Below are 22,364 nucleotides of genomic sequence, written 5' to 3'. Positions count from 1 at the left end.
GGCAAAGAAACATAGACAGGTTCAGTTGGGCCACTAGTGGAGCCCAACCTGCCTAAAGAAACAAAGAAAGATCCAGTGGGGCCCATTGATGGACCTTAACCTACCGGCCCAGCAGAGTCGCCAGCGGAATCCAAACCACCAGCAGCTGAAACAAGGAGAGGCATGGCAGGTAATGGTGTGCATTCATTTTTGCCGTATTGGCAATCCGCAACGTATATTGCACTATTCGTAGTATTCGTGGGGAAGCGAAACGTATCGCGATTCCCCACGAATACACAAATTTTCGCCGAATTATACGGCCACCTAAATAAAAATTTAAACAAACCCCCCACCCTCCTGAACCCCCCCAAGACTTACCAAAATTCCCTGGTGGTCCAGCGGGGGGTCCGAGAACCATCCCCTGCACTCACACCCTCGGTACCGGTTTCATCATGGCACTGATAGCCTTTGTCACAGGGGCTACCGGTGCCATTGGTCAGCCCCTGCAACATGGCCATTGGCGCCATCTTGTGCTCCTACTATGTGACAGGGGCTGACCAATGGCACCGGTAGCCCCTGTGACATAGTATGGCAAAGGCTATCGGCGCCATTTTGAGTAGTGGCATTGGACAGCGGGAGAGCAGGAGGTCGCGCCGGGACCCCCGTTGGACCCCCAGGGACTTTTGGCCAGCTTGGGGGGGCCTCCTGACCCCCACAAGACTTGCCAAAAGTCCAGCGGGGGTCTGGGAGCAACCTCCTGCACGCCGGCCGTCCGATGCCAGTACTCAAAATGGCGCCGATCGCCTTTGCCCTCACTATGTCACAGGTACCAATGGTCGGCCCCTGTGACATGATGAAAGCGGCACCGAGGGTGTGAGTGCAGAGCATGGCTCCCGGACCCCCCGCTGGACCACCAGGGAGTTTTGGTAAGTCTTGGGGGGTCAGGAGGGTGGGGGGTTGTAACTAATTTTAATTTTAGCTGGCACATGAATAGAAATCACCGTATTAATGCATCGGGGCGCCATACAGCCGAATGCAACATATCTGCTCCCCGACGAATCCGAATCACAAATGCAACGTATGGCATCCCTCGGCACATCCCTAATGGCAGGGTCACTGATAAAGTTCAACTCACTGGTAGCCAAAGAAACAGAGAGGCCCAAGTTTTGACTGTGTGTGACTGAGAGTGAATGTATGAGTGTGTCTGAAAGTGAGTTTGTGAGTGTGTAAGAGTGAATGTGAGTGTGAGAGAATGAGTGTGCAATTGAAAGTGCATATAAGATTAAGAGTGAGAGAATGAGTGTAATTTAAAGCATGTAAGTGTGTAACAGAGCATGTGAGTAAGAGTGACAGTAAGAGTGTGTCTGTGTAAATTTGTGAGTGAGAGAGAATGTGTGAGTGTGTAAACCTATTACATGAGTGTGTACAAGTGTGTTAAGAGTGAGTGTATAAGTGTGAAAGAATAAATGTGTGGTAGAGAGTGTATGTAAATGAGAAAGGACAAAGTTTATGGGCCGACCTTTATCCCCCACTAATTCACAACTATCTCTGAGTGACTGCAAATCAAAAGTTCCAAAGATTTGGAAAGCAGGGAATTTTTTTTTATCTTTATTAGTTTTAATTACTGGGTGTTAATTGTATTCTCTGCTCTTTTGAAATGTTTTATTGGTGTTTGGGAATTAGTATAAGTTTTATATGAGTTTTTAATTATTGGATGCTTCTCACTTATTTTGAAATATTTATTCCTTTATTAGTATGGTTTTTCTATTATGATTGATATTTTCTATTTCTTGATTTTATAGTTTGATGTTTTATGAGGAATTTTTGTTTTAAAAACAAAATCATGCTATTCCTTTCTCAACTGATATAAATAAACAATAATGGTTTTATTGTATGCAGCTATGACTATCATGACCTAAGCATACAAGCTTCACAGAAGGATGCTGATTAGGGATGTGAATCGTTTTTCAACGATTAAAATTATCGTCAGATAATTTTAATATCGTCTTAAATCATTATAGAACACAATACAATAGAAATTCTAACGATTTATCATTAAAAATCGTTAAATCGTGTTAGTGCCCACTAACTCCCATTAGTGCGCACTAACAGAAAATGATACAAATTGACACTTTCCAGGTCAGTAAAGGTCAGTTAGGAATGAATATGAATTCCTATTGGCTGGCTGCCCTCTTATCTATTGATGTTACCAAGGTTCCCACTGAGGTGATGGTTGGGGGGTTGGGAAATGGAAATGGAAACTCAGGAACACTAACAGAAAATGATACAAATTGACACTTTCCAGGTCAGTAAAGGTCAGTTAGGAATGAATATGTATTCCTATTGGCTGGCTGCCCTCTTATCTATTGATGTTACCAAGGTTCCAACTGAGGTGATGGTTGGGGGGATGGGAAATGGAAACTGTTGGTAGTTGACAAAAAAAGTAATGTGATCAGTCAATATGACTAGAACTTGTGCAGTATTCCTGATACCAGGGGTGTTGTGATCTTCCTGCACTCAGTGCCCTATCCCTGATACCAGGGGTGTTGTGATCTTCCTGCACACAGTGCCCTAACCCTGACACCAAGGGTGTTGTGATCTTCCTGCACACAGTGCCCTATCCCTATTAATACCAGGAGTGTTGTGATCTTCCTGCACACCGTGCCCTAACCCTGATACCAGGGGTGTTGTGATCTTCCTGCACACAGTGCCCTAACCCTGATACCAGGGGTGTTCTGATCTTCCTGCACACAATGCCCTAACTCTGACACCAGGGGTGTTGTGATCTTCCTGCACACAGTGCCCTATCCCTATTAATACCAGGAGTGTTGTGATCTTCCTGCACACCGTGCCCTAACCCTGATACCAGGGGTGTTGTGATCTTCCTGCACACAGTGCCCTAACCCTGACACCATGGGTGTTGTGATCTTCCTGCACACAGTGCCCTATCCTTATTAATACCAGGAGTGTTGTGATCTTCCTGCACACAGTGCCCTAACCCTGATACCAGGGGTGTTGTGATCTTCCTGCATGCAGTGCCCTATCCCGCCTGCATTACTAGTGAGAGGCTGGCTTCACAGACAGGGGGGAGCTGCCTGACCCTCACTCCTGACTTCCCCCATGTCCCAGCCAGTGAATGGTGTGTGGGTGAGGAGGAGGGTAGGATGGTGAAGTCTGAGACAGCTCCCTCCCTGCATTACTAGTGAGAGGCTGGCTTCACAGACAGGGGGGAGCTTCCTGACCCTCACTCCTCCCCTCCCCCATGTCCCAGAAAGTGAATGGTGTGTGGGTGAGGGGGGGGGGAGGATGGTGAAGGCTGAGACAGCTCCCTCCCTGCATTACTAGTGAGAGGCTGGCTTCACAGACAGGGGGGAGCTGCCTGACCCTCACTCCTCTGGGGTGTTTGTGATCTTCCTGCACACAGTGCCCTATCCCTGATACCAGGGGTGTTGTGATCTTCCTGCAGGCAGTGCCCTATCTCTATTAATACCAGGAGTGTTGTGATCTTCCTGCACACAGTGCCCTATCCCTAATAGCAGGGGTGTTGTGATATTCCTGCACACAGTGCCCTATTCCTGATACCGGGATGTGTGCAAGAAGATCACAACACCCCCGGTAACTGGGATAGGGCACTGCATGCCGGAAGATCACAACACCACCAGTATCAGGAATAGGGCACTGTGTGCAGGAAGATCACAACACTCCTGGTATCAAGGATAGGGCACTGTGTGCAGGAAGATCACAACACCCCTGGTATTAGGGATAGGGCACTGTGTGCAGGAAGATCACAACACCCCTGGTATCAGGGATAGGGCACTGTGTGCAGGAAGATTACAACATCCCGGAGAAGTGAGGGTCAGGCAGCTCCCCCCTGTCTGTGAAGCCAGCCTCTCACTAATAATGCAGGGAGGGAGCTGTCTCTGCCTTCATCATCCTCCCACCCCCCACTCACCCACACACCATTCACTGGCTGGGACATGGGGGAGGGGAGGAGTGAGGGTCAGGCAGCTCCCCCCTGTCTGTGAAGCCAGCCTCTCACTAGTAATGCAGGGATGGAGCGGTTTCAGCCTCACCATCCTCCCCCCCCCCCTCACCCACACACCATTCACTGGCTGGGACATGGGGAGGGGAGGAGTGAGGGTCAGGAAGCTCCCCCCTGTCTGTGAAGCCAGCTTCTCACTAGTAATGCAGGCGGGAGAAGGCACTGCATGCAGGAAGATCACAACACCCCTAGTGTCAGGGTTAGGGCACTGTATGCAGGAAGATCACAACACTCCTGCTATTAATAGGGATAGGGCACTGTGTGCAGGAAGATCACAACACTCCTGGTATTAATAGGGATAGGGCACTGTGTGCAGGAAGATTACAACATTCCTGGTATTAATAGGGATAGGGCACTATGTGCAGGAAGATCACAACACTCCTGGTATTAATAGGGATAGGGCACTGTGTGCAGGAAGATCACAACACCCCTGGTATCAGGGTTAGGGCACTGTGTGCAGGAAGATCACAACACTCCTGGTATTAATAGGGATAGGGCACTGTGTGCAGGAAGATAACAACACCCCTGGTGTCAGGGTTAGGGCACTGTGTGCAGGAAGATCACAACACCCCTGGTATCAGGGTTAGGGCACTGTGTGCAGGAAGATCACAACACTCCTGGTATTAATAGGGATAGAGCACTGTGTGCAGGAAGATCACAACACCCCTGGTGTCAGGGTTAGGGCACTGTGTGCAGGAAGATCACAACACTCCTGGTATTAATAGGGATAGGGCACTGTGTGCAGGAAGATCACAACACTCCTGGTATTATTAGGGATAGGGCACTGTGTGCAGGAAGATCACAACACCCCTGGTATCAGGGTTAGGGCACTGTGTGCAGGAAAATCACAATACTCCTGGTATTAATAGGGATAGGGCACTGTGTGCAGGAAGATAACAACACCCCTGGTGTCAGGGTTAGGGCACTGTGTGCAGGAAGATCACAACACTCCTGGTATTAATAGGGATAGAGCACTGTGTGCAGGAAGATCACAACACCCCTGGTGTCAGGGTTAGGGCACTGTGTGCAGGAAGATCACAACACTCCTGGTATTAATAGGGATAGGGCACTGTGTGCAGGAAGATCACAACACTCCTGGTATTAATAGGGATAGGGCACTGTGTGCAGGAAGATCACAACACCCCTGGTATCAGGGTTAGGGCACTGTGTGCAGGAAAATCACAATACTCCTGGTATTAATAGGGATAGGGCACTGTGTACAGAAAGATCACAACACCCCTGGTGTCAGGGTTAGGGCACTGTGTGCAGGAAGATCACAACACCCCTGGTATCAGGGTTAGGGCACAAGTTCTAGTCACATTGACTGATCACATTACTTTTTTTGTCAAGCTACCAACTGTTTCCATTTCCCATCCCCCATATATTGTTAGTGGGAACCTTGGTAACATGAATAAATAAGAGGGCAGCCAATAGGAATACATATTCATTCCTAAACTGATCTTAACTGACCTGAAAAGTGTCAAATTGTATCATTTTCTATTAGTGCGCACTAACTCCTGTTAGTGCGCACTAATCGGAAAAAAACGATTTTTTAACCATTTTTTAACGAAACAATCGTGCCAAACACGATTTTCCTCTCCTGCCAGATGATTTCAATCGTTAAGACAATAGGGGACACGATTCACATCCGTACTCATTTCTGGTTTTACCTGCCGGTGCCAGTGCAAAAGTGCACAATTTTGGACACATTTAAAGTTACTTCATCTGCTCTGCCTTTCCCTCTCCCTCACATCATTGATATATGTCACCGGGGATGTTAAGATTACTACAACGATTTAACATTTTTCCGTGGTATTATAATGCCCACTGCCTAGTGCCCACTGCACACACTTTGCCTTCTGCCAGGCAAACAGTGAGTGTCATCCTGTCTGCTCTGTCTGCACTATTTCTCTGTCACAGACAGGCTTCACAATACAGCCTGTTATGCTGCACTTTCTGGCCTGCCTTCACTGCTTGCTTATGCCCAGTACTACCTAGCTCCCACTGCCCACAATGTGCCCACTGGCAGTCATACAGAGAATAAATAACTAATCTGAAGTGTAGCTAAGGCTTCAATCACGAAAAAGGAAAAACAGAACAACAAGCAAAGCAACACAAATCTACAATGATGCGTAGATATTGTGATGCCATGCTGCCTCCATGGTTTGTTTTCCTGTCTTGTGTTAATGGGCTGCCACAGCAAAAATCCTTACCAAGAATTCGGAGAGACCTCAGAGCTATGCTTTCACACAGACAACGTCTAGAGAAACAATGCAGAGCAAGGCTATGACATGCTCATTCTTCGAGCTCAGCATCACTGTAACCCGCTCTGCGGCATTATAGGAGACTAGGAAAATGCTCCGCTGCGACACATCATATCTCTCATTGCTTGACGGTATGCCAATCCGTCCCTTCTCTGCAGCCTGCCCGCTCCACAGTGTATGAACCTTTCTCCATACATTTGCAACTGTTGCTATGCCTATGATTTCCATGGGTCTTTTGACTATAATTGCTTATAGAAATCATTCTGTTTGACAGAAATGAAACAAGTAGGATTCCTTTGGTTCACGGGTCCCCTTCAGCTCATTTTGGACCCTAAGTTTGGAGTCCGAGTTTAAAGCTTTTAAAAAAGCTCTAAAAGCATGGCTGTTCGAACAGGCTTATATTGACTATCTTGAAAAAAAGGACTAATTGGTTTAAAGAAACATTATTTTTATCTTTGTTTTATGTTCATTTATTAATAATTGATTAACACTTTTATTTGTTATCATATTTTATTGTACCTTTTAGATATTTCAGTTTGATTTTATGATTTTGTAACATGTAAACCGTTGTGATGTATATTATGAATGATGGTATACAAGAATTTTTAATAAATAAACTAAATAAATAAAAAAGAATCAAGTTGTCTCCACTGATTTCATTTTTATATTTTGTTTTCAATGAATGCACTTCTCTAGCTGAGATGCTTGTTCAATTAGTCCTCCTTTAGTCTGGCATCAAGAGTTCAACAGTTGCTCACAGGTTAAAAGAAGAGGTTAGTTGGTTCCATAGTGTAGTGGGTATCACATCTGCTTTACACGCAGAAGGGCCTGGGTTCAATCCCCAGTGGAGCCATTTTTAACTTGCTGCAGAAACAGGCATGCGTCTGAGTGCAAGGATAACTTAGATACCGAAAAAGTAAGTTGAAGACCAATGGGTTCCATATATGTGCAGTGGAAACCCCACCTGTCAGGTTTTCAGGATATCCACAATCTATATGCGTGGGATAGATTTACAGGCCCTTCCTTCTATGCGTGCTACTTGATCTCATGCAAATTCATAGCAGATATCGTCTTCCCCAGAAGAAGTGTGGGAATGGTTACTGGAAACGAAATAAGAAAGCTTTAGGTAAACTCCAAAGCCAACACCTTGTGTGGTAAAAAGAATTGAGTCCCTCACAGGCTTTCTACTTTGGATATATTTAAAAAAGGTTTTACTGTGAGTTTTTGCCTCTACAGCCAACTTCTTTTCAAATTCTCTCTTAGCCTGTCTTATCAATGTTTTACATTTAACTTGCCAACATTTATGCTTTATCCTATTTTCTTCTGTTGGATCCTTCTTCCAATTTTTGAATGAAGATCTTTTGGCTAAAATAGCTTCTTTCACCTCACCTTTTAACCACGCCCGTAATCGTTTTGCCTTTTTTCTACCTTTCTTAATGTGTGGAATACATCTGGATTGTGCTTCTAGAATGGTATTTTTTAACAATGACCACGCCTCTTGGACATTTTTTACTTTTGTAGCTGCTCCTTTCAGTTTTTTTCTAACAATTTTTCTCATTTTATCAAAGTTTCCTTTTTGAAAGTTTAGCACGAGAGTCTTGGATTTGCACTTTGTTCCTCTTCTAGTCATTAAATCAAATTTGATCATATTATGATCACTATTGCCAAGCGGCCCCACCACCGTTACCTCTCTCACCAAGTCCTGTGTTCCACTGAGATTTAGATCTAAAATTGCTCCCTCTCTCGTCGGTTCCTGAACCAATTGCTCCATAAAGCTATCATTTATTCCATCCAGGAACATTATCTCTCTAGCGTGACCTGATGATACATTTACCCAGTCAATATTGGGGTAATTGAAATCTCCCATTATTACCGCACTACCAATTTGGTTAGCTTCCTTAATTTCTCTTATCATTTCACTGTCCATCTCACCATCTTGACCAGGTGGACGGTAGTATACCCCTATCACTATAGTCTTCCCCGACACACAAGGGATTTCTACCCATAAAGATTCAATTTTGTATTTAGTCTCATGCAGGATGTTTATCCTGTTGGACTCTATGCCATCCCGGACATAAAGCGCCACACCTCCTCCCGAGTGCTCCTCCCTGTCATTGCGCTATAATTGGAACCCCGGTATAGCACTGTCCCATTGGTTATCCTCTTTCCACCAAGTCTCTGAGATGCCAATTAAGTCTGTCATCATTCACTCCTATACATTCTAATTCTCCCATCTTACTTCTTAGACTTTTTGCATTAGCATACAAACATTTCAAAGTTTGTTTTTTGTTTGTATTTTCATTCTGCTTTTTAATTGATAGGGATAAGTTAGAAATTTTTAGCTCAGGAGAGGTTTTAGTTACAGGCACTTGGACTACTTTTCTAATTATTGGAACCTCACTGTCGGGATGCCCTAATTCTAATGCATCATTAGTATCCTTTAAAGAAACCTCTCTCCGAACCATGCGCTGCGATTGTCGGCTTTCCCCTTTGTTCTAGTTTAAAAGCTGCTCTATCTACTTTTTAAAGGTTAGCACCAGTAGTCTGGTTCCACCCTGGTTAAGGTGGAGCCCATCACTTCGAAAGAGACTCCCCCTTCCCCAAAAGGTTCCCCAGTTCCTAACAAAACTGAATTCCTCTTCCTTGCACCATTGGCTCATCCACACATTGAGACTCCGGAGCTCTGCATGCCTCTGGTGACCTGCGTGTGGAACAGGGAGCATTTCAGAGAATGCTACCCTGGAGGTTCTGGATTTATGCTTTCTACCTAAGAGCCTAAATTTGGCTTCCAGAACCTCCCTCCCACATTTTCCTATGTCGTTGGTGCCCACATGTACCACAACAGTCGGCTCCTCCCCAGCACTGTCTAAAATCCTATCTAGGTGACGCTTGAGGTCCGCCACCTTCGCACCAGGTAGGCATGCTACCAGGCGATCCTCATGCCCACCAGCCACCCAGCTATCTACATTCCTAATAATTGAATCACCAACTATGACGGCCGACCTAACCCTTCCCTCCTGGGCAGTAGGCCTTGGGGAGATATCCTCAGTGAGAAAGGACAATGCATCACCTGGAGAGCAGGTCCTTGCTACAGGATCCTTTCCTGCTGCACCTGGTTGGTGTTCTCCCATCATGAGACCTTCTTCCTCCAAGGCAGCACCAGGGCTGCCAGTCTGAAATTGGGACTTGATTACTATGTCCCTGAAGGTCTCATCTATATATCTCTCTGTCTGCCTCAGCTCCTCCAGGTCTGCCACTCTAGCCTCCAGAGATCGGACTCGTTCTCTGAGAGCCAGGAGCTCTTTGCATCGCATGCACATGTACAACTTCTCACCGGTGGGTAAAAAATCATACATGTGACACTCGATGCAAAAGACTGGGAAGCCCCCCTCTTGTGCTGGACTGCTGTCTTCATCTCAATTTTGATCAGTTCCTCGTTAAGTTTTAGGTTGCTATGGGAGTAGGAATGTGTCTAACGTCCTTTAAATGTATTAGTGAATTCACTATGTGTCTGGTAGTGGCCTACTGGGCTCTGATCGAATTCTCAATAAAGGTTTTGTTGTTTTTTTTGTTTTTTTTTGTGAAAGTGGCACTTGCCTATAAATTAAGGGATGACCTGGGGGGGGGGGGGAGGGTTGGGAAATACAAACAGTCTTAACTTCAGTCAGCCTGAGTGACTCACTGCTCTCTTGATTAACAAATGTTGGTGCCTATTCAAACCCAATCACACTACCTCAACACCTTTCCAAGGTGAGTAACTGAGCTGAACTATTCAACTTTTCTACTTAGGTATATACTGCTCCTAGCTTATTTCTAGCTTCTGGATACTTTTTGGGTTGGTTGTTTTTTTTTGTGGGTTTTTTTTTTCAATACAAACACTCAGTTTGTATTGCAGACTTTTAAAAATAAAAACACTACCTACTGCTACCTTATTGACTGACTATTTAAAAATACAGTCTAACTTGTTTATTCACTGCCTTTCTGACTATTAAAGGCACAAACACACTAAATAATATTCCCAAATAGTTAACTTTGCCCCAATACTTTTAAAAAAGACAATGTTCCAAGCAAAAACTTACTGATTCCTTTCAGCCACCAGCAAGGTGATCCTCTCCTCTCAGGATTTGGTGAGACAGGTAACAGTGGTGGGGCTGCTTGGCAATAGTGATCATAATATGATCAAATTTAAATTAATGACTGAAAGGGGAACAGTATGTAAATCTATGGCTCTAGCACTAAACTTTCAAAAGGGAAACTTTGAGAAAATGAGAAAAGTAGTTACAAAAAACAGGCGTGGGCCTTGTTTAAAAGTAGCATCCTAGAAGCACAGACCAGGTGTATTCCATGCATTAAGAAAAATGGAAGGAAGGCAAACTGATTACCAGCATGGAAATGTTCCCAAATTTAGCTTAGCTGGTTCAGCACTGAGAAGCCTCCAGAAGATCTAACCTCACTGAAGGGCCTGTCCCTTAATCTAAAAAAATACCCACCTCTACCCTGACTCCCAATCACTCGGTCATTTTTAATGCAGGCTTGTCTTTGTCTGTTAAAGAAAGTTTCAGACTTTAAAATGTGTAAGGCTGAATGCACATCACCATTATATACAGGGAGGACAATAATGAAAGCCATTTCTGGGGGTAAAGCGCTCTTTTATCCACAGAAATAGGCTGTTTGATTACTGTCCATCCTCTACACAAGTAAAGGTAGGAGCATATAACAAGGCATATTTCTGGTTTGGAGTTCGGACAGGGGGAAAACTATAGCCAGAGAGCAAAGTGTTAAGTCCCTTTAAGGGCTGCAGCTGGAGAGCTAAGCCAGCTCGGGATTATGATGTCTGATTATGACATCACCATAGTAGAGGTTTGAAACCAGGCAACTCCTTTCTTTCTTGCTCTTTGCAACAGACGTCCTCTGTTGCTCCTAGGCTGTGATCCCTGTGCTTTGGTGTCGTGCCTCCAGTGTCTCCTGTGTCATCGTCCCTCCAGCGTCTCCTATGTCTTCATGCCTCCAGCGTCTCTTGGGTCTTCGTGCCTCCAGCGTCTCCTGGGTCTTCATGCCTCTAGCGTCTCTTGGGTCTTCATGCCTCCAGCGTCTCCTGTGTCTTCATGCCTCCAGCGTCTCTTGGGTCTTCATGCCTCCAGCGTCTCCTGTGTCTTCATGCCTCCAGTGTCTCCTGTGTCATCGTCCCTCCAGCGTCTCCTGTGTCTTCATGCCTCCAGCGTCTCTTGGGTCTTCATGCCTCCAACGTCTCCATGTTCCTGTGACCATCACTTCGTCTCTTCACTATCTGCCACAGACCTTCTGCCTGGACTACGCTGTCTCTTCAAGAGATTGGTTCCTATCTTGCTGGGTGAACGCTCTATATCTTCCTTCTCTTTCCTCTCTGCCCACCTGCCTTTGCTGTTCTTTGCTTTTCATTCCCTTTCTCTGTCTTGTTTATGCTTCCCCTTTTCCTTTCCCTTACTTCTCCTTTTAGCAAAACAGTTATAGTGGTTAATATTATTTCCCTCCCATGTAAATTCCCTTTTATTACCATTAGAGGGTCCCTGAGGGAGAGAGAGAGCTGTGGGTTAATAGGGACAGACAGGGAGAGTTTGTAAAGCTAAAGAAGCCCAGCCAGTTGTACAGTCTGAGCTGATCCTATCAGCACCCTCAGAGCCGACTGAGACAGGTGCAGCATTCAGCTCTGCAAAAAACATTCACTTAAAAACCAGTTGGAGTTACTGTGAAATTCCTTTTCTTCTTCCCCTGCTTGTAATACAGTCTTCATAACAAGCTCTGTTTATTAGCACTGTGGATCCTAGGTAAGTGAGTTTTTCAGTGATTCTGGTATTTTTTGGATGTGCCTTCTTTATTTGTCTGGATACTGTGAAACCCCAGGTTTAGGGAGTCACAATGTCCTCAGAAAGCCCTCATGAAGGAGCAGGTGGTAGGGTATTTGGGAAACCCAGTTGGTGGGTGGGAGGTTGTCAGGAGAGAGGCACAAGTGCAGGAGCACGCAAGGCCTCTGCAGTGCTTGCTAGGATCTTCAAGGTCCAAGCAAGTGAGCAAGGGTTTAACCTCCGAGTGTCAGGTGAAGCAGCTTTTGCTTTACTTTTGCTAAGAATGTTTTATTCCAGGGAGGTAAAGGAAGAGATGTGATGTGTGCTCTTCATTCCTGCCATGAATATTTCATTCTGTGTGGCAGGGGCAGAGCCAGAAGCAGCACAGCTCTTGCTCTGTTTTCCCTGTGAACATTTAAGTGAAGGCTAAGCAATCTTGTATTGCTTAGCAGATAATAACGGGGGTTAGCGAGCGGTAGGATAGGGTTAAATTATAAGTTAGGAGGGAAAGGGGAGGGGGAGAAAGTAAAGTTAAGGGGCCAATGAAAAGGAAGTATTTTGAATTGAGGAGCTGGGATTGGTTGGGGTAATAGGGCAGAGAGCCCTTTCGCGCCTCAGTTGGGTGCGAGAGGGCTGAGGGAGCAGGCTGGAATAATTTCCCTCCTCCCTCCCTTATGGTAGAATCATTGGATGTTATTCAATGTGTGTTGTCTTTATTGATTGTCACAGTGGCGGGTAACCTGAGCCCAATATGGTTGATTTTGTTATGTCTTGTTAAAAGGCATTTTTTTTTTTGGGGGGGGGGGGTATCTCGTGTAGCGTGGGGCTGCTACATGAGGTGGCCAATGAACAAGAGGGGGTCGAAGCTCAGAGGCCAGGGTACTTACCCACGCTGGTGCGAGGCGGGGTAAGGAAATGGACTCTATGGGTGTAGCTCTACCACTGGGTCGAGGTGGGGAGCAAGTTGTTAAGAAGGGGATAAAAGGGGGGGGGGTGTATATGTTGAATAGTGTATTAAGTGTTAGGGGGCTCGGGTCATGTTATAATAAACTGCGGCCTTTATTTAACCAAAACAAACATTGTGTGGGATTATAAAGGTGGAGGGGAAGCAATTGAAAGCGAGTCTTGCCTCTCTCAGTTTTTCTTGGGGTGGGAGGCTGCAGGAAGGAGCCAAGGATGATGGCAGGAGCTCTCGTGCCACTCTCCAGTCCTTATGAATATTTCATTCAAGGACAAGGTGGGGAGATGAACCCAAGCTGTGGCAGCAGATCCTGCTCGCTCCTGCCGTGAACATTTGATTATGGGGGGGAGGGGGAAGGGGGAGTCAGAGACACGGAGCAAAAGCTCCCTCCATGAACCTCTGGTCTGGGGCTCTGGCAGTGGCTGCCTGGGACTGAGCTGTGGGTCTCATCTGGGTCTGGATGTTTCCCAGCCTTGACCTAAATAATCAAAGTATGCAAGGTCTGGCCAATCCCATCTGAATTTTAACCTGAGGTGATAAGGAATGCAAAAGTACACATCTAGATTTGCTTTGTTTATTGCCCCCTCTAAAATACCCCTGCCTGCTTTTTGTGAGGGCACGGTGTTAAAGGAAAACTCTGCATATAGTTTTCCCTCTGTCCGAACTCCAAACCAGAAATCTGCCTTGTTATATGCTCCTACCTTTACTTGTGTAGAGGATGGACAGTAATCAAACAGCCTATTTCTGTGGATAAAGAGCGCTTTACCCCCAGAAATGGCTTTCATTATTGTCCTCCCTGTATATAATGGTGATGTGCATTCAGCCTTGCACATTTTAAAGTCTGAACCTTTCTTTAACAGACGAAGACAAGCCTGCATCAAAAATGACCGAGCGATTGGGAGTCAGGATAGAGGTGGGTATTTTTTTTAGATTAAGGGACAGGCCCTTCAGCGAGGTTAGATCCTCTGGAACTGCTCAGGCTAAGTTTTCAGGAGGCTCCTCAGTGCTGAACTGGCTAAGCTAAATTCCCTGTACGTACCTGGATCAGTCCAGACTCCTGGGTTTTGCCCACCCTCTAGCAGTTGGAGATAGAAGTTTATCAAACAAACCTATGCCTTATCTAGGCTGGTGCCACATACAGTCTGGCAGTATTCTCTGTCTCCTAGCAGGTGGAGGAGGTGCAAACCTACAGTCTGTGCTGAGGCCTAGTTTTTCAGTTCTAGATAGTATTGTTAGCTGGGTAAAGAGAAGGATAAAGTTAGAATAAGGTATAGGAGCGCAGTGGTTTGCCTGCAGGTCCAGTCTCCCGCCTCCCGGGGGGTTGTGAGGTCCGGAGGGGACCATCCCCCCTGGTTTCCGAGGCCGCTGAGGTGTGGGGTGCTTTGCCCTCCTGCCAGCGTGACGTGACTGGGGGTGATACCGGGGAGCCCGGCTCACTCCCCCCAGTAGGTCCAGGACCCGGAGACTATTGGGCGAGTATATTTAAAAAAAAAAAAAAGTTAAAATTTTTTTTTGTGTGTTCTGTCGGGGCTTCATTCTCCTTCCCTTCCGGTCGCATTTGGGTGCTTGCGCGCCATTTTCGCCACCTTCCGAGCGATTTTCGGGGCGGTTTTTTGCTGCAGCATGCCGCATCGGGCCGCTTGTAGGGCCTGCGGCACCGCGTGGGCGCAACTGTCCTGGGACAATTTGTGTTCCAATTGCCTCTCCGGAGGCAAGGGGTCTCTGCGGCCACGGGCAGGGACCTGGTGAGGGTCCAAACAGTGACCGGAGCATTTGGGACTTACATTCTTCAGGTGCCGACCCGTTCCCGTGGGAACGCCCCAAGGCGCCAGCGGCACGGGGGGAGGACGAGCCTCCACCGCGATTGTCACCACAACGCAGAGTCCCTAAGGGGGACAGACCTGCGAGACCCAGCTGTGCTGCCAATCCAGAGGTCCCTGAGGGGGATCAGACAGATTTGTCTTCAGACTCTTCTTTTTCGTCTGATTTCGTGTTGCTTATGCATAAAGCCTTCAAGGCACGCAAAGATTGCCATTTAAATACAGTCTCGAGCGGTATGTGATCCGAACTGTGCGTGCGGCAAACGCAGGTGCGCCCGGCACTAATGCACCTCTTTCTACCGCACCTTACTGTATTGGCCTGTTTGTGATAACCAAGATCAATGCCTGTACCTCAGATGGAAAGTAGGACATCAGGAAATGCTTACATATCTCCTTTCTTTCTCTTTCCGGTTCCGCTCATCCTGCAAACTTCAGCACCGGTGCAACTATTCCCACCCCTCTTTCCATTGCTCCCTCTGCTCTTCCCTACCCCAAGCCTCCCCCTCTCTATCTTCCCTCCACCCTCTCCCATCAATCTCCCTGCCTTATCTCCTGTTCTCCCCTTCCATCTTTTTCTCCTTTGCTCCTTCCTGTTATTGTATCGACTCCTCCCACCCTCCTTCCAATGCTCTCTCTGCTCTCACTCCTCTCCCCTAGCCCATGCCTCCCTTCTCTATATCTTCCTTCTCCTTCTCTCTGCCCACCTGCCTTTGCTGTTCTCTACTTTTCCTCCCCTTTCTCTGTCTTGTTTATGCTTCCCCTTTCCCCTTTTCCTTTCCCTTACTTTCCTTGACATCCCGTGTGTATTTGGTCTGATTGCAGTGCATGCGCTTCGAAGAAAAAAAAACGGTAAGGAGACTTTGCAAACATCGCTTTGTGCCCTATAATACTTTTAAAGGTCCTTGGTCAGCGGATTTGTCCGGCTGAGTTCGGAATTTAGCTGGACAAACCGCAAAGTGTTAAAATTGTGGGCCAATGAATGGCTAACTTACCTGGATAAAACGGGATGACTGGGTGTGGGGCTTATGTTTAGCTGGGTAGCATATAGTTTTCCCCCTGTCCGAACTCCAAACCAGAAATATACCTTGTTATATGCTCCTACCTTTACTTGTGTAGAGGATGGACAGTAATCAAATAGCCTATTTCTGTGGATAAAAGAGCACTTTATCCCCAGAAATGGCTTTCATTATTGTCCTCCCTGTATATAATGGTGATGTGCATTCAGCCTTACACAATTTAAAGTTTGAACCTTTCTTTAACAGACGAAGACAAGCCTGCATCAAAAATGACCGAGTGATTGGGAGTCAGGGTAGAGGTGGGTATTTTTTTTAGATTAAGGGACAGGCCCTTCAGTGAGGTTAGATCCTCTGGAGCTGCTCAGGGTAAGTATTCAGGAGGCTTCTCAGTGCTGAACCAGCTAAGCTAAATTTGGGAATATTTCCAGCCGCCAAGCTGTGATTGAAAATTTATCCAGTAAACGGAATCAACTCTTGTGGTCACTTAGCAGCTCTTCTGAAAACTTACCCCTTACTTTGAATACAGAAATGGGCACAATTAACTTTGTGATAACCAATATCAATGCCTGTACCTCAGATGGAAAGTAGGACATCAGGAAATGCTCACATATCTCCTTTCTTTCTCTTTCCGGTTCCGCTCGTCCTGCAAACTTCAGCACCGGTGCAGCTACTCCCATCCCTCTTTCCACTGCTCCCTCTGCTCTCTCTCCTCTCTTCTACCCCATGCCTCCCCCTCTGCATCTCCCCTCCTCCCTCTCCCATCAATCTCCCGGCCTTATCTCCTGTTCCCCCCTTCCATCTTTTTCTCCTTTGCTCCTTCCTGTTATTGTATCAACTCCTCCCACCCTCCTTCCAATGCTCTCCCTGCTCTCCCTCCTCTCCCCTAGCCCATGCCTCCCTTCTCTATATCTCCCTCCTCCTTCCTCTCTGCCCACCTGCCTTTGCTGTTCTCTACTTTTCCTCCCCTTTCTCTGTCTTGTTTATGCTTCCCCTTTCCCCTTTTCCTTTCCCTTACTTCTCCTTGACATCCCGTGTGTGTTTGGTCTGATTGCAGTGCATGCGCTTCGAAGAAAAAAAACCGGTAAGGAGACTTTACAAACATCGCTTCGTGCCCTGTAATACTTTTAAAGGTGCTTGGTCAGCGGATTTGTCCGGCTGAGTTTGGAATATAGCTGGACAAACCGCAAAGTGTTAAAATTGTGGGCCAATGAATGGCTAACTTACCTGGATAAAAAGAGATGACCGGGTGTGGGGCTTATGTTTAGCTGGGTAGCAGCCCTGAAGTGAGATAGATAAACTTACTCCACTGTCTTTGGGTCTATCCAGCGGGAACCCGTACCTGGGTAAGTCCAGCTAACTTCCTGCTCTCAGCACCGCTGAATGGACCTATTAGTTTATAAATATAAATGAAGAAACATTTTGTTGGTATTCAGGGATTTCACAGTGCTAATCAGTGATTTCTCAGAGACGAGGAGTCCCTCAGATCACAGGGAACTGTCTGCCCTCTATAGTTACTCCAGTGAGCCATAGCAAATGGTTTAGTCCACTCACTACCCTAAACTAGGTCCTCCTCTGGGAGGTGCTTAGACCTTAGAAAAGGACCCAGAAAAGACAAAACAATAAATATAACAACTGAGGAATCACTAAATAGCAGTCAAATGTTTATTTATTAGCACAATCTGTGGTCAGAAGACCTCCTCACTGATTCAGATGCTTGTTGGTTACTCCAGCTCTACCTGACACAAAAACCTGAAAGAAGTGTGAGACTTGGTGCAGGACCCTGCTGATACTCAGTACTAACCTGTCACTAATCCTTCACAGAAACAGTGCTAATAAATGAATGTTAATATATAAGAAAAGGATTTACAGTTAACTCAAAAGGCTTGGAAAACTGCAAACAGCAAAGAGGAAAAAAGGAAAGGAGCAGTAACTGCTGGTACTTAACAGTTTGTCTGCAGAGTGAAATGCTGCTTCCTTCCAGTCAGATATGAGGGTGCTGTGTAACCTTTTCCTGTCACCCCACAGCTGTACTTCCCAGCTGAAACAGGTCTCTCTCTCTCTTTCTGCTAATTCCAACTCTCATTCTCTCAGCCCGTTCTATCCTCTACAGATCCTCAGCAGCAGTGCAATGTCTGCTGAAACGAGCATCTCTCTCTCAGTGTTACAGTCTCTCTCTCTCAGAACTTAGCAGCAGGGTGAAGACATCGGTCCTGGGATTCATCCCCTCAGCTCCAGCTCCTGGTGCCAGTGGAACTCTGCACTCATACTGCTGCCCGGCTGAAGATCATCTGAATAAAAAAACCTTCTCTCAATATACCAGGCAAATAACAAGTAAAACTCCTGCTCATCACCAACAATAATTTTCCAAGTGCGTGGCTCGACTTTTGTGCTGTACCAGAGAGACATTTGAAATTCTGCTGACTCTGCCCCTCCAGCTCTGCCTCAGCCCGATCCCTGAAACACCTCTGCTCGCTGGCTATAAAAGACTAAGGGTTAGAGCAGTGGGAAGCCAGGGTTTAAATACCACTGTCACCACTCCTTGTGGCCTCAGGGTCAGATTGTGAGCCCACTATGAATAGAGAAATAACTACAGTACCTGAATGTCATCCACTTTGAAGTGCTGAAAGTTGGAATATAAATAAAATTAAATTAAAAAAAAAAAACTCAGGCTCCTGATTGATTTACCCCATGTAACCTCTACAGTACCGGGGGGCAGGGTTAGGTCGGCCATAATAAATGTAGATAGTTGGGTGGCTGATGAACGGAAGGACTGCCTGGTAACCTGCCTGCCTGGTGCGACGGTGGCATACCTCACACGTCACCCGGTGCTGCCTTGGATCAGAAAAGTCTCACGGTTGGAGAACATCATCTTGGTGTAGCAGGAAGTGATGATCCTGTAGCAAGGACCTCTCTCCAGGTGATGCATTGTCCTCTTGCACTGAGTACAAGACTCCTAGGGCTACTGCCCAGGAGGGAAGGGTTAGGTCGGCCATCATAAATGTAGCTAGCTGGGTGGCTGGTGGACATGAGGACTGCCTGGTAACTTGCCTGCCTGGTGCGAAGGCGGCACACCTCACGCGTCACCCAGATAGGATTATAGACAGTGCTAGGAAGGAGCTGGCTGCCGAGGTACATATGGGCACCAACGACATTGGAAAATGTGGGAGAGAAGTTCTGGAAGCCAAATTTAGGATTTCAGGTAGAAAGCTGAAATCTGGAGCCTCCAGGGTGGCATTCTCTGAAATGTTGCCCATTCCAGGTGCAGGTCCTCAGAGGCAGGCAAAGCTCTCGGGTTTCAATTCATGGATGAGACGATGATGCAGGGAGCAGGGATTCAGTTTTGTAAGAAACTGGGAAACCAGAATGAAATCAGGCTGCTGGCACTAACTTTTAAAAAGGAGATAGAGCAGCTTTTAAATGGTTCGGAGGAATGTATCTTTGAAGGATACTAATGAAATAGGAGAGCTATGGCATCCCAACAGAGAGGTTCCAATAAATGCAAACGTAGTCCATGTGCCTGTAAGTAAAGAATCCAAATTATCCCTATCATCTGAAAGCAGGTTGTTAATACAAATAAAAAACACACTTTGAAATGTCTGTATGCCATTGCCAGAAATCTAAGAAGTAAGATGGGAGAGTCAGAGTGTATAGCGGTGAATGATGAGATAGACATAATTGGCATCACAGAGACTTGGTAGAAGGAGGATAACTAACGGGACAGTGCTATATCAGGATACAAATTATATCGCAATGATAGGATCAACTTGGAGGGTGTGGCACTTTATATCCAGGAGGCTATAGAGTCCAACAGTATAAAGATCATACAAGAGACTAAATACTCATTAGAATCTATATGGGTTGAAATCGCATGTGTGTTGGGTATGAGTACGGTGATAGGAGTATACTACCGTCCACCTGGCCAAAATGGTCAGATGATGAAATGCTAAGAGAAATCAGGGAAGCTAATAAATTTGGCAGTGCAATAATAGGAGATTTCAATTACCCCAATATTGACTGGGTAAATGTAACATCAGGACTTGCTAGAGACAAAGTTCCTGGATGGAATAAACTACTGCTTCATGGAGCAATTGGTTCAGGAACCAACGATAGAGGGAGCAATTTTAGATTTAATTCTTGGTAGAACGCAAGATTTGGTGAGAGAGGTAATAGTGGTAGTGGGGGGCCACTTGGCAATGGTGATCATAACGTGATAAATTTGAACTAATGACTGGAAGGGGTCAGTATGTAAATCTACAGCTCTAACACTAAATTTTCAAAAGGGAAACTTTGATAAAATGAGCGAAATAGAAAAAAACTGAAAGGTGCAGCTGCAGAGGTTAAAAGTGTACAACAGGTGTAGACATTGTTTAAAAATAGAATCTTATGGTGGCCCCAATTTCTCTGCTTGAAATTCAGGCAGCTATCAAGTTGTTACCGGAGGGTAAATGTCCTGGCCCTGATGGGTTCCCTACTGGTGGTGGGGGGCATTCCCTGGGCACTATGGCTGATGCTACGATCACTCTCATTCATAAAAAAAAGTCACCCCTAGTATGCCTCACTGGCGCTCACAAATACAGGCTATTGCTGATCTGGAACAGCTACGATACAGTCTTAAGGGTAAGCATGCTAAATTTACCAGTACTTGGGGGCCATATCTTGATTATTTGAATGATACTTAAGCTAATTTGTGGTGCCACTTAGGGTTATTTTTTTATTTCCACTTCTATTGTCCCTCAATCGTTTGCTCCCCTATGTACTATCTTTTGCCATGTACCTCACTGCAATATGAGTTATTGCTTCTATGTACTTTTCTCTGTTTGTTTGGAAAAATATAAATAGTTATAACAATACAATCTTAGATGCGCAGTCCAGATGTCTTCCATGCATTAAAAAAGGTGGAAGGAAGGCAAAACGATTACCAGCAAGGTTAAAAGGTGAGCTGAAAGAGGCTATTTTAGCCAAAAAAAATCCTTCAAAAATTGGAAGAAGGATCCATCTGAAGAAAATAGGAAAAAGCATAAGCATTGTCAAGTTAAGTGTAAAACACTGATAAGGCAGGCTAAGAGAGAATTTGAAATGATGTTGGCCGTAGAGGCAAAAAGTCATAATAAAAAGTTTTTAAAATACATCCGAAGCAAGAAACCTATAAGGGAGTCGGTTGGATGACTGAGGGGTTAAAGGGGCTCTTAGGGAAGTTTAGGCCATTGCAGAAAGACTAAATGAATTCTTTGCTTCTGTGTTTACCAATGATGATGCTGGGGAGATACCAGTTCCAGAGATGGTTTTCAAGGGTGATGAGTCAGATGAACTGAACCAAATCACGGTGAACCTAGAAGATGAAGTAGGCCTGATTGACAAACTGAAGAGTAGTAAATCACCTGGACTGGATGGTATACACCCCAGGGTTCTGAAGGAACTAAAAAATGAAATTTCAAATCTATTAGGTAAATTTTGTAACCTATCATTAAAATCATCCATTGTACCTGAAGACTGGAGGGTGGCTAATGTAACCCCAATATTTAAAAAGGGTTCCAGGGGCGATCCAGGAAACTATAGACCAGTGAGCCTGACTTCAGTGCCAGGAAAAATAGTGGAAAGTGTTCTAAAGATCAAAATCACAGAACATATAGAAAGACATGGTTTAATGGAACAAAGTCAGCATGGCTTTACCTAAGGGAAGTCTTGCCTCACAAATCATATTTTTGAAGGGGTTAATAAACATGTGGATAAAGGTGAACCAGTAGATGTAGTGTATTTGGATTTTCAGAAGGCATTTGACGAAGTCCCTCATGAAAGGCTTCTAAGAAAACTAAAAAGTTATGAGACAGGAGGCGATGTCCTTTTGTGGATTACAAACTGGTTAAAAGACAGGAAACAAAGCGTAGGATTAAATGGCTAATTTTCTCAGTGGAAAAGGGTAAACAACTGGACAGCCCGGGACGGGTTCCCATCAGTCCTGTCCTGGTTTCAGCGAATGGCCTCGTTTCTCCAACTTGAACGTTTAGACTTTGTACTGGGCAAGCGGAAGTCGGATAAACTGTACTGGGCCTGCTGGCAGGCTTGTGTTCTTCTGATGCCGACAGCTGTTCAAGAAGGGCTGCGGGCAAGTGGCTATGAGCTTGAATGGTGCAACCCAGGGTCTCAGTAGAGTGAGGGGGCTTAGGGGGTGGAGGGGGGAAGGGGAGGGAAGGGTAGTGTGTGGTGGTGTGAATGGCATGTGGTGTGCATGAGGCAAAGTGAGGTGCAAATGTTAGTAGTATGAGGGGAACTGGTATGGGGAGAAAACAGAAAAAACAGATAGGCTGTAGTTATGAGGGAGGTCTCTGTTGTTGTTAGTTTGTTTAAACAACTTGTGTTGTATTGGATGTTTAGTATATTGGTTGTATCTACTGAGTGTGGGATTCACTGCCTATTCATGTATCCTCCCAATAAAAATTATTTTGAAAAAAAAAAAGGAAAA

The 22,364-nt window shown here is 45.6% G+C and overlaps 1 protein-coding gene, 1 long non-coding RNA gene and 1 other non-coding gene across 4 annotated transcripts in view; 2 read left to right on the top strand and 1 right to left on the bottom strand.

Annotated features, from left to right (window-relative positions):
• Nucleotides 1–22,364, bottom strand: part of SNTG2 (syntrophin gamma 2) — a 690,678-nt gene that overhangs the window by 204,629 nt on the left and 463,685 nt on the right. The gene's annotated exons all lie outside the window — the stretch shown is intronic.
• On the top strand, nt 7,066–7,138 carry TRNAV-UAC. Its single transcript has one exon. It is a non-coding gene; the product is annotated as a tRNA-Val (tRNA).
• Nucleotides 11,477–15,455, top strand: LOC115087981. Of its 2 annotated transcripts, none has more exons than XR_003855682.1 (3): nt 11,477–11,635; nt 13,929–13,981; nt 15,324–15,455. It is a non-coding gene; the product is annotated as an uncharacterized LOC115087981 (long non-coding RNA). The 2 variants fall into 2 exon arrangements; XR_003855681.1 differs by lacking the exon at nt 11,477–11,635 and adding an exon at nt 11,987–12,089.

This window comes from Rhinatrema bivittatum, chromosome 3 (assembly GCF_901001135.1).
Source record: "Rhinatrema bivittatum chromosome 3, aRhiBiv1.1, whole genome shotgun sequence".
NCBI classification, from domain to species: domain Eukaryota; kingdom Metazoa; phylum Chordata; class Amphibia; order Gymnophiona; family Rhinatrematidae; genus Rhinatrema; species Rhinatrema bivittatum.
The sequence above is the reverse complement of the archived record's forward strand: the minus strand, read 5'-3'. Positions and strand labels throughout refer to the sequence as shown.